Below are 10000 nucleotides of genomic sequence, written 5' to 3' on the forward strand. Positions count from 1 at the left end.
TCATCCGATATCGTTGTTTTACCTTTTTTTTTTGGCTAAAAGGAGTTTGTATTAGTCTTCCCACGAGCGCTTTGTAAACACATAATAATTTTTATTTATTTTTGAAAATGACCGATCGTTTCGCTAGATAAGACCCTGTTCCTCAGCTGGGATCGCACAGTACCATATGAAGCGCTTTGAAACTGCATTGATTTGGACCTTTAGCATTCTGGTTGCAATTGAAGTCCATTATATGATGAATGTCTTCTTCTGAAAACGTAATTTATTTTCGACTGAAGAAAGAAAGACATGAACATCTTATGCTGCGTTCACACCAAACGCTAATAGAGCGTCAAAATCGCGTCTACCGCTTCTAGTTTCCCGCGCGAACATTTTGAATGCATTCGCGCGTCCGCAGCGAATTGGACGCGCGTAGAAATCGAGCGCTGGAAGCGAAATTGACGCGCGTTCAAGGCACTCCAGGAGAAATATGTCATAAAACACCACTCTGCCTCTTTTCATTTTCATTAAGCATTAATAGCCACACAAATGTGGTCCAGGCAACGCCTACATTATCTTCACTGCATGTATATTTAAATATCCTTAAAATATAAAGTTATGAAACTTCTCTTTGCCCTCAGTCAAAACGATTTGGCAGACAACAAATTATAGATTCATGAGAGCAAAGATCGGCCGTTAGATCAACACAAGATGCACCACTACAGGCCATCAGAGCAGCGGCAGATGCAGAAGGACTGGCTGAGGAAAGGCTGCTCTCGCTGGGGTTAATGAGCGCTGAGCGCCTGGTGATCGCCTGGATCTCACAACTCCAAAATCACAAGATTATTTTATATTAAATAGGCGCTCTCTTTATAAACAAACCACAGATTTAAGCTTTAAACAACTACATTCTAACCTGAAAAAGTCTTAAAACGACATTTTATGACACAATAGTTGTATTTTTAATTTATGCAGGGTTTCTCATCACGTCGCTTTACCACGTGACAGCAGCGAGCAGGCTCCTGATTGGTTAACGCGGCGCGAATTGACGCCAAAGTTCAAATTTTTCAACTCGGGCGTCAGATGCGAATTCGCTTCAAACGCGTGAATGCACAAAAGCACCATTCGCACGTATCGCGAAAGACGCTCAATTCGCGTCATACGCGCGAATGAGGTGGATTCGCGTCCTTCGCGCTGCGCGAAACGTGCCTTCCGCGCCGCGGGACTTCCAGACGTGCGTCAATGCGCCTTTCCATTGACGTAACATTGAAATCACTCGCGCCAGACGCTCTATTCGTGTTCGGTGTGAACGCAGCATAAGATGATATGGGGGTGAGGAAACTATCAGGAAATGTTCATTTTGGGGTGAACTAATCCTTTAACCTCGTCTGACAGCCGCTCAAACTTCATTGGCCGACAGCGGCCGTGTCTTTCTCAATACGCAAATGTCCTCGCAGACAATCACAGCCCTCTGGACAAAGACACCGCATGCCAGTTTTCAGGTCAATCAGACTGACGTTTGCGTAGCTATAGCCGTTTTCGTGTTGGTTTTTTTATTCTTTTATTTTATAGCGCCACGTTCTTCTTCACACTCTAAAAATGCAGGGTTAAAAATAACCCAAATTGGGTTGAAAAAGGACTAACCCAGCAATATGGTTGTTTTAAGCAAACATTTAACCCAACCGCTGGGCTAAAACAACCCAATTGCTAGGTTAGTCCATTTTCAAGCCAACTTGGGTTATTTTTAACCCAGCATTTCTTAGAGTGCCCATGACCACAGGCCGAGTCCATACACAAGTGCACCGAGTTTGGTGACAATATCTCATTATGTTCAAGAGGAAAAGCCGTTTTAGTAAAAGTGGCCACGCCCACTTCGACTGTTTTGGCGGCCCGTCGTGGACGTGAATTGAAACTTTCAACTTTTTTTTAATCATTATTGACAATCAGACTCCAGAGAATCTTCCGCACTGGTTTAGTTCCGACTAGGACTAGTTCACAAAAGTCCAAAATACCATTTCGGCAGGAAGACAAGCGAATCCGAGACATACGCCATTACGTACTTTTGAGCGCTGTAGCGCCCCCTCAGGCCGATTGGGACGAGCTTTGGTGTGGATGTAGACGGGGTGAGTACTACCAGCCCTCAAAGGCTCAAGTCTCTACGACTCACGGTTTGGTCTGATCATATTTTGGAAGAATGCTGAACTCTATTCTACGCTGTTGAACCCATAATTACTGGTACATTTCACAAGAAAGAAACGTCAAGTAATGTTTGCAAAGTTCAGTTCAGCTCACGATGTTCTCAGAGTGAAGTCAAATCAACATCACTGAGCATTACTCGTCTAAACCCCACCAGATCAAGCCGAAAGGAAGACACACACACTCTTAACTCTCGAAAGGAAGACACACACACACACTCTTAAAGGAACACTCAACTTTTTTTTAAACTAGGCTCATTTTACAAGTCCCCTAGAGTTTAATAGTAGAGTTTTACCGTTTTTGAATCCATTCTACAGTTACATCGTGTGCTAAGACCAACTGAAAATGAAAAGTTGTGATTTTCTACACCGATATGGCTAGGAACTACTTTCTCATTCCTGCGTAATAGTCGCGGATCTTCGCGGCCGTACCATGGCTGCAGCGGCGCAATGATATTACAGCGCCTGAAAGTAGCCCAGCTAGGGAACTTTCAATGTGACCGGCACTAAGTTTGTGTAGTTGCAGAGAAAGTTTCAGGCTTGCAGCCGACAAATTGTGTTGTGTATTTAGCTGTGATTAGCCATGGTTCTGTGTGTTGTGGATTTAGCTATGATTAGCCATGGTTCTGTGTGTTGTAAAGGGCTGTGATAGTAAGTCGAAGGTGTAACTACCACCATGTTTCACAGAATACCAACCAATCATTGCGCCGCTACAGCCATAGTATGGCCGTGAAGATCCACGACTATTACGCAGGAATGAAAAATTCCTAGCCATATCGGTGTAGAATAGGGTTGCCACCCGTCCCGTAAAATACGGAATCGTCCCGTATTTACAAGCAAAATGACGCGTTCCGTATCAAACCAATACGGGACGCGATTTGTTCCGTATTTTACATAGGTCCACACATAGTTCAATAAACACACAATGATTTTGCAGTGTGGAGAATACTGATAGCAAATATAAACAAATCAATTTCACAATAAGTAGTACAGGAGCTCATTTGTGCGTGATTGCGTTTTAGCGGCTTTGTTGCCATAGCGGCGGAGTCTCGAGAACATGAGCTGTAGTGTGTGCCTGTAAACTTGCGCGGTTTTAAAAAAACATGTCGAGCTTGCGTCGCGTCCACCGTTTGAACACAAGACAATCTCCAGATATAGAGCTGAATATCAAAAAGGTATCAATGGGTCTGTCCAGTAACTCAGGATGAACCTCAGGCCAACTGCACACTTTAGAGAAGCTTCAGTGTCTCAGACTGACTGATTTAAAGCAACAGCGGTGACAGACACATCTGTGCTTCTAAAGGTAGCCTATAGTTTTTTTTAATGGATAATATATTAATATAATATTCCATACATTATCAGAGGTTGGCAGACAGAATTATTATTTTTTAGACAGGTTAATTAATAGATTATAGCCTAATAAATGTAATTATTAATTTATAATTTAGCTAATCATACATAACCAATAATCCTGTCATATAAAGTTTATGACATTTAAAATATGTTTTAGATAAAAATGGGACAAATAATTACATGATAATATAGTCATAATTTAGGTAAATTAATAAAAAAAAATTACATTTTTGAAATTCAAAAAAGTGATTAATGGTTCAGAATGACTGCTTAAAGGGACAGTTCACCCAAAAATGAAAATTCTGTCATCATTTTCTCACCCTCAAGTTGTTCCAAACATGTACACATTTCTTTGAACACACAGGAAGATTACTGTGGAAGTCAATGCTGCCCCCAAAGAAGCCTGGTTACAAACATTCTTCAAAATATCTTATTTTGTGTTCAGCAGAACAAAGAAACTCATACAGGTCTGGAACAACATGAGGGAGAGTAAATTATGACAGAATTTTCATTTTGGGCTGAACTGTCCCTTTAAAGTGCACCAAATAGGCTACTAAAGAGTTCTTTAGAAATAAATAAAATAATCAAATGTAAAATAATATAAAATGTGTTCTGTTGCAAGTTCACATACTTGATCTCATGTTTTCTTATGGTTTATTATTGAGCTGTCAAGTTGTCAACGTAGAAATAATCATTTCATGACGTGTTTTTTTTTGTTTGGGGGGGGGTCGGGTCGGTTTGGGGGGTCGTGAATGGGCGTCCCTTATTTTGCCACACCAAAGGTGGCAACCCTAGTGTAGAAAATCACAACTTTTAATTTTCAGTTGGTCTTAGCACACGATGTAACTGTAGAAGAGTCAAGTTTTAAATTGGAAAAATATTGAAAGTGTCTTTGGTCATTTTTTGAATGAGATGCTAATGGACTGATCAGAATCAATGATGTATGCTAAGCTATGCTAAAAGTGCTACCGCCAGATACAAAGATCGGCTGAATGGATTCAAAAACGGTCAAACTCAACTATTTAACTCTAGGGGACTTGTAAAATGAGCCTATTTTCAAAAAAAGTGGAGTGTTCCTTTAACTCTCGAGGTTTCAGCACATCGCGATCAGCGATTGACTAAACAAATGGCACTAATTACAGGGCTCTTAACCTGAAGCTCCAGTGGGAAGCTCAGTCGGATGAATGAATCTACTCTAGTCTGATCAGATCTGGAGTTTCGCTCGGCTTCATTACGGATCGCGACTCTCAAACACACACAATGACGCTGTTGTTGTTCATGCCAGCTCTGTCTGTGATTCTAGCTTCGAGGAGTCATGCCAACTCAACATCAGATGAACTGAGGGAGGATTGTGTGTGTGTGTGTGTGTGTGTGTGTGTGTGTGTGTGTGTGTGTGTGTGTGTGTGTAGGAGAGATCCTTCAGAAACACACACACACATAGAGTCTCCTTACATTGATGTAGCTGTCGTGAATAGGACATTGTACCCACAGGACACAATGCTGGCTCTACAATCCCTGTGTGTGTGTGTGTGTGTGTGTGTGTGTGTGTGTGTGTGTGTGTGTGTGTGTGTGTGTGTGTGTGTGTGTGTGTGTGTGTGTGTGTGTGTGTGTGTGAAGTGGGGGTTGAAATCTGGACCTCGGCTCTCCGGCTCTCCTCCCCCTGCCTTTGTTTATTTTGATCTGGTTCCCGGCGGCCGTTCACGAGGGAGGAAAGAGGAGCCGCGCACCTCCAGTTAGTCGAGTTCCTGCTCGTTGTTTTCACAGAAAAACCCCAAAAACGAACGCCTGCAGACCCTCCGGCATCTGCGGTGCGGTTTTCCACAGACGTTTCCAATTAACCCACAGAATAAAGCGTGCGAACATTACAGTTGTGAAGAGTCAAGAGTGTAGAAACCAGCCACTCTACGGGTCAACTAACATCACCGGGATGGACCAGGAGCTGTTTAAATATGCAAATGAGGCACCTCATTAAATATGCACTCATTTGCATGCACTTCCAGAACAGAAATCGGATAAAGGCAGATCCATAAGTCCAGTTTTTGTAGAGTTTACGGTTCTTCTAGAGGGGATTTTGCATGTGTTCTTAGGAGTAAACTCATGTGTAAATGAAATCCTCAGATTATAGATGTGAATAAAAGTGTGTGAAGCTGCTGAAGTGGAGATTTCTGACTCAAACTTGACTCAAGATTGAAATCTGCAGACGCTAATAGATCAAGTACACTTAAAGGGATAGTTCACCCAAAAATGAAAATTAGCCCATGATTTACTCGCCCTCAAGTCCTCCGAGGTGTGTATGACATTCTTCTTTCAGACGAATAAAATCGGAGTTATATTAAAAATGTTCAGGCTAATCCAAGCATTAGAATGGCAGTAATTTTTGAAATCCATAAAAAGTGCATCTGTGCGTCATATAACTGCTCCACGCGGCTCTGGGGTGTTAATAAAGGTCTTCTGAAGCGAATCGATGCGTTTGTGTAAAAAAAATATCCATATTTAAAAATGCTCTGCATCAGCCGCGCCATCACTTCCGGCGAATAAGGTCAAAATACCGGCGCGATCATAGATATATACATAGACTCCTCATTAGTGCCTGCGTGGATCGGTCGAATGAGGCATCTACGTATTTATATCTATGATCGCGCCGGTATTTTGACCTTATTCACAGGAAGTTATGGCGCTGGGAATACTAGATGACATTCATCTGATAAGAGGTAAAAAAATAACATACATACTGTTGGGTTTGTGGCAGAAAGCGATGGTTTGGTGTCTTCAGACATCAGTGTGTGTCCCACGAGCCGCAGGTTTAATGAAGATTCGCATGTCTGTGTGTTTTTACTCTCATTGCTCTCATACTCTAAAATATCCCCATTGACATCATTATACCACTATCTCTGCAGCGGCTGGAGTTAAACATCTTCATCTGTGTTCAACTGAAGAAACAAACACACCTACATCTCTGATGCCCTCGGGGTGAGCAGATACACATCAACACTTCGTTTTTGGGGGAACTATCCCTTTAAAAGTGTGTTTTCTGTCCACTAGTCTGACAGAAGAAGACATGATCTATGTTGATCAGATGATCTCACTATGATCTAAATGCTTATTATCATGCATATCACTAGGATATTGTCTGCTAATTAGCACTTATAAAGCACATATTAATGCATGACCATATTCTACATCCCCACCCAATGACTTCACCACTACCTAAACTATTAATAAGTTACTGGAGGCTAAAGTCGTAGTTAAAGGGTTAGTTCAGCCAAAACTGTAAATTGTGTAATTAATGACTGAGCCTCATGTGGTTGGACACCCGTCAGACCTCCGTTCATCTTCAGACACAAATGAAGATATTTTAGTGTAAATCTGATGCTCTGAAAGGCCTCCATTGGCTCAACTTTACACTCTCAAGACCCTTAAAAGACACTAAAGACTAAAGTTACAAAGTCCATCTCACTACAGCGGCTCTACAATAACTTTATGAATCGGTGACAATAGTTTTTGTGCACAAAAAAACCCTAAATAACGACTTATATAGAGATGACGATTTCAAAACACTGCATCATAAAGCTTCGAAGCGCTATGAATCAGTGAGTCGATTCAACGGTTCAGAGCGTTATGAATCAGTGAGTCGATTCAGCGGTTCAGAGCGTTATGAATCAGCGAGTCGATTCAGCGGTTCAGAGCGTTATGAATCAGTGAGTCGATTCAGCGGTTTGGATCGTTATGAATCAGCGAGTCGATTCAGCGGTTCGGAGCGTTATGAATCAGTGAGTCGATTCAGCGGTTTGGATCGTTATGAATCAGCGAGTCAATTCAGCGGTTCGGAGCGTTATGAATCAGTGAGTCGATTCAGCGGTTTGGATCGTTATGAATCAGCGAGTCGATTCAGCGGTTCGGAGCGTTATGAATCAGAGAGTCGATTCAGCGGTTTGGATCGTTATGAATCAGCGAGTCGATTCAGCGGTTCGGAGCATTAGGAATCAGTGAGTTGATTCAGCGGTTCAGAGTGTTATGAATCAGTGAGTCGATTCAGTGGTTTGGAGCGTTATGAATCAGTTAGTCGAATCATAATTAGGATCGCGTGTCAAACTGCTGAAATCACGTGACTTTGGTGATCCAAACTGCTGAATCGACTCACTGATTCATAACGCTCTGAACCGCTGAATCAACTCACTGATTCATAATGCTCTGAACCGCTGAATCGACTCACTGATTCATAACGCTTCAAAGCTTCATGATGCAGTGTTTTGAAATCGTCATCTCTATATAAGTCGTTATTTAGGGTTTTGTTTGCGCACAGAAACTATTCTCGTCTTCATAAAGTTATTGTAGAGCCGCTGTAGTGAGATGGACTTTGTAACTTTAGTCTTTAGTGTCTTTTAAGGGTCTTGAGAGTGTAAAGTTGAGCCAATGGAGGCCTTTCAGAGCATCAGATTTACACTAAAATATCTTCATTTGTGTCTGAAGATGAACGGAGGTCTGACGGGTGTCCAACCACATGTTAGTCATTAATTAAGAGTGAGAATTGCAGCCTAAATTAAAGTCAACCATGAGTTAAATGTTATGGAAATACATATTTGTCCACATTTCCAGCATCAGATGACAGATTGAGAGTGTGCATTTCAGCATAACTTTTATTTTCCTTAAAAATTCCACAATGCATAAATAAATTCTGTTTCTGTACAAAGTTTGTGAAGCTTCAATAGCCTTTGTAACTTCAAGAACTAGAAACACACGCCGGTGATCGTAGAGTTCACACAAACATTATTAATAACTCATGATATGCACAGAAAGAAAGAGTTCGGCTGAAATACTTCAGGAAAGTCTGTTTTCAGGCACTTGATGATTTCCAGCATGAACGATGGACATGTTTAGAGTCAGAGATGAAGGTTTCTGATCATGTGCTGTGAGAAACACTCCTGAAGTGTGTGTGTGTGTGTGTGTGTGTGTGTGTGTGTGTGTGTGTGTGGCGGTTCCAGGGGCCGTTTAACAGCTTCTGAAGGGCCTCTTCACTCAAATCAAGCTCTTGATCCCAAACCGGCTCCTTTATGAGCCGACTCTGCAAATATTTGCGGAGAGTTGCGGGTACAATGAGAGTCCGCTGGTGTAAGAGCTCCGCAAACCCGTATCTTCAGTCCCACTGAACACACACTTCAAGAGCCACAATACAGACGAGAGGAGGAATCAGAAACACTCAGAGTTGATGTGGGATAAAACACATCCAGATCTGCACACATTGGAGGATTCTCAGACGATGCCTCTTGTATAACGAGGCTCGTGTTTGAGGAGGTTGTTTCAGCTCAGAAGAAAAGCTTCTCACGGGATCACTTTCAACTGATTACTTTAGTTTTAAATGAAGTTTTATGAGTTAAGCATCTTGTAAACATGCTTTATCCGTATAAGACATTTCTCCTTTCTATAGTCATCACGACTTACATTACATTAAACTGACTTAAATGAAATGAGTTGAATCTGAATTGCTTCACTTGTTTTGATGAGTTAAAGCAATGTAAAAACATAACTTATTTCTCATGTATTTTTTTACTGTATATAAGCAGCTTTGCATCTACATGTCATCATTATTCTATAACCCGAACGAGATGGAGTTCAGTCAAACGTCTGTTCATCAAAATAAAGTGGATTTATCGGTTTAGTCACTGATGGTTTACGCCACAGAATAATCAACGAAAAGGTCATCGCAACTTTTATATCTCTCAAATTCAGACTTTTTTTCTTGTAATCGCACATTTATATCTTTATAATTAGTAATTCTGAAGTTTTTTCTCCCAAATTCGTGTTTTTTCTCACAAATTATGACGTTTTTTCTTACAAATTCTAACGTTTTTTCTCATAAATTATGAGGTTTTTTCTCACAAATTCTGACATTTTTTCTCATAAATTCTGACATTTTTTCTCATAAATTCTGAAGTTTTATCTCACAAATTCTGACGTTTTATCTCACAAATTCTGACGTTTTTTCTCATAAATTATGAAGTTTTTTCTCACAAATTCTAACGTTTTTTTCTTACAAATTCTAACGTTTTTGCTTACAATTTCTGAAGTTTTTTCCCACAATTTCTGAAGTTTTTTCCCACGATTTCTGAAGTTTTTTCCTACAAATTCTGAATTTTTTTCTCACAAATTCTGACATTTTTTCCCACAAATTCTGACGTTTTTTCTTACAAATTCTAAAGTTTTTTCTCATAAATTCAGAAGTTTTATTCTACAAATTCAGAAGTTTTTTCTCATAAATTCTGAAGTTTTTTCTCACAAATTCTGAAGTTTTTTCTCACAAATTCTGAAGTTTTTTCTTACAAATTCTTCTGTTTTTTCTTACAAATTCTGAAGTTTTTTCTTACAAATTCTGACATTTTTTCTCATAAATAATGAAGTTTTTTCTTACAAATTCTGACGTTTTTTCTCATAAATTCAGAAGTTTTATTCTACAAATTCTGAAGTTTTTTCTCATA

At 40.3% G+C, this 10000-nt stretch overlaps 1 protein-coding gene across 1 annotated transcript in view; it reads right to left on the reverse strand.

Annotated features, from left to right (window-relative positions):
* Positions 1-8147: 8147 nt before the first annotated feature.
* LOC307131215 (growth arrest-specific protein 1) overlaps positions 8148-10000 on the reverse strand; it is a 4483-nt gene continuing 2630 nt past the window's right edge. Inside the window, exon 2 of the mRNA XM_079824734.1 lies at positions 8148-9982. The gene's annotated coding sequence lies outside the window, so the exon portion shown is untranslated. The remainder of the gene's footprint in view (positions 9983-10000) is intronic.

The sequence above is a fragment of the Gobio gobio genome, assembly GCF_949357685.1.
Source record: "Gobio gobio genome assembly, chromosome: 9".
Lineage (NCBI taxonomy): Eukaryota > Metazoa > Chordata > Actinopteri > Cypriniformes > Gobionidae > Gobio > Gobio gobio.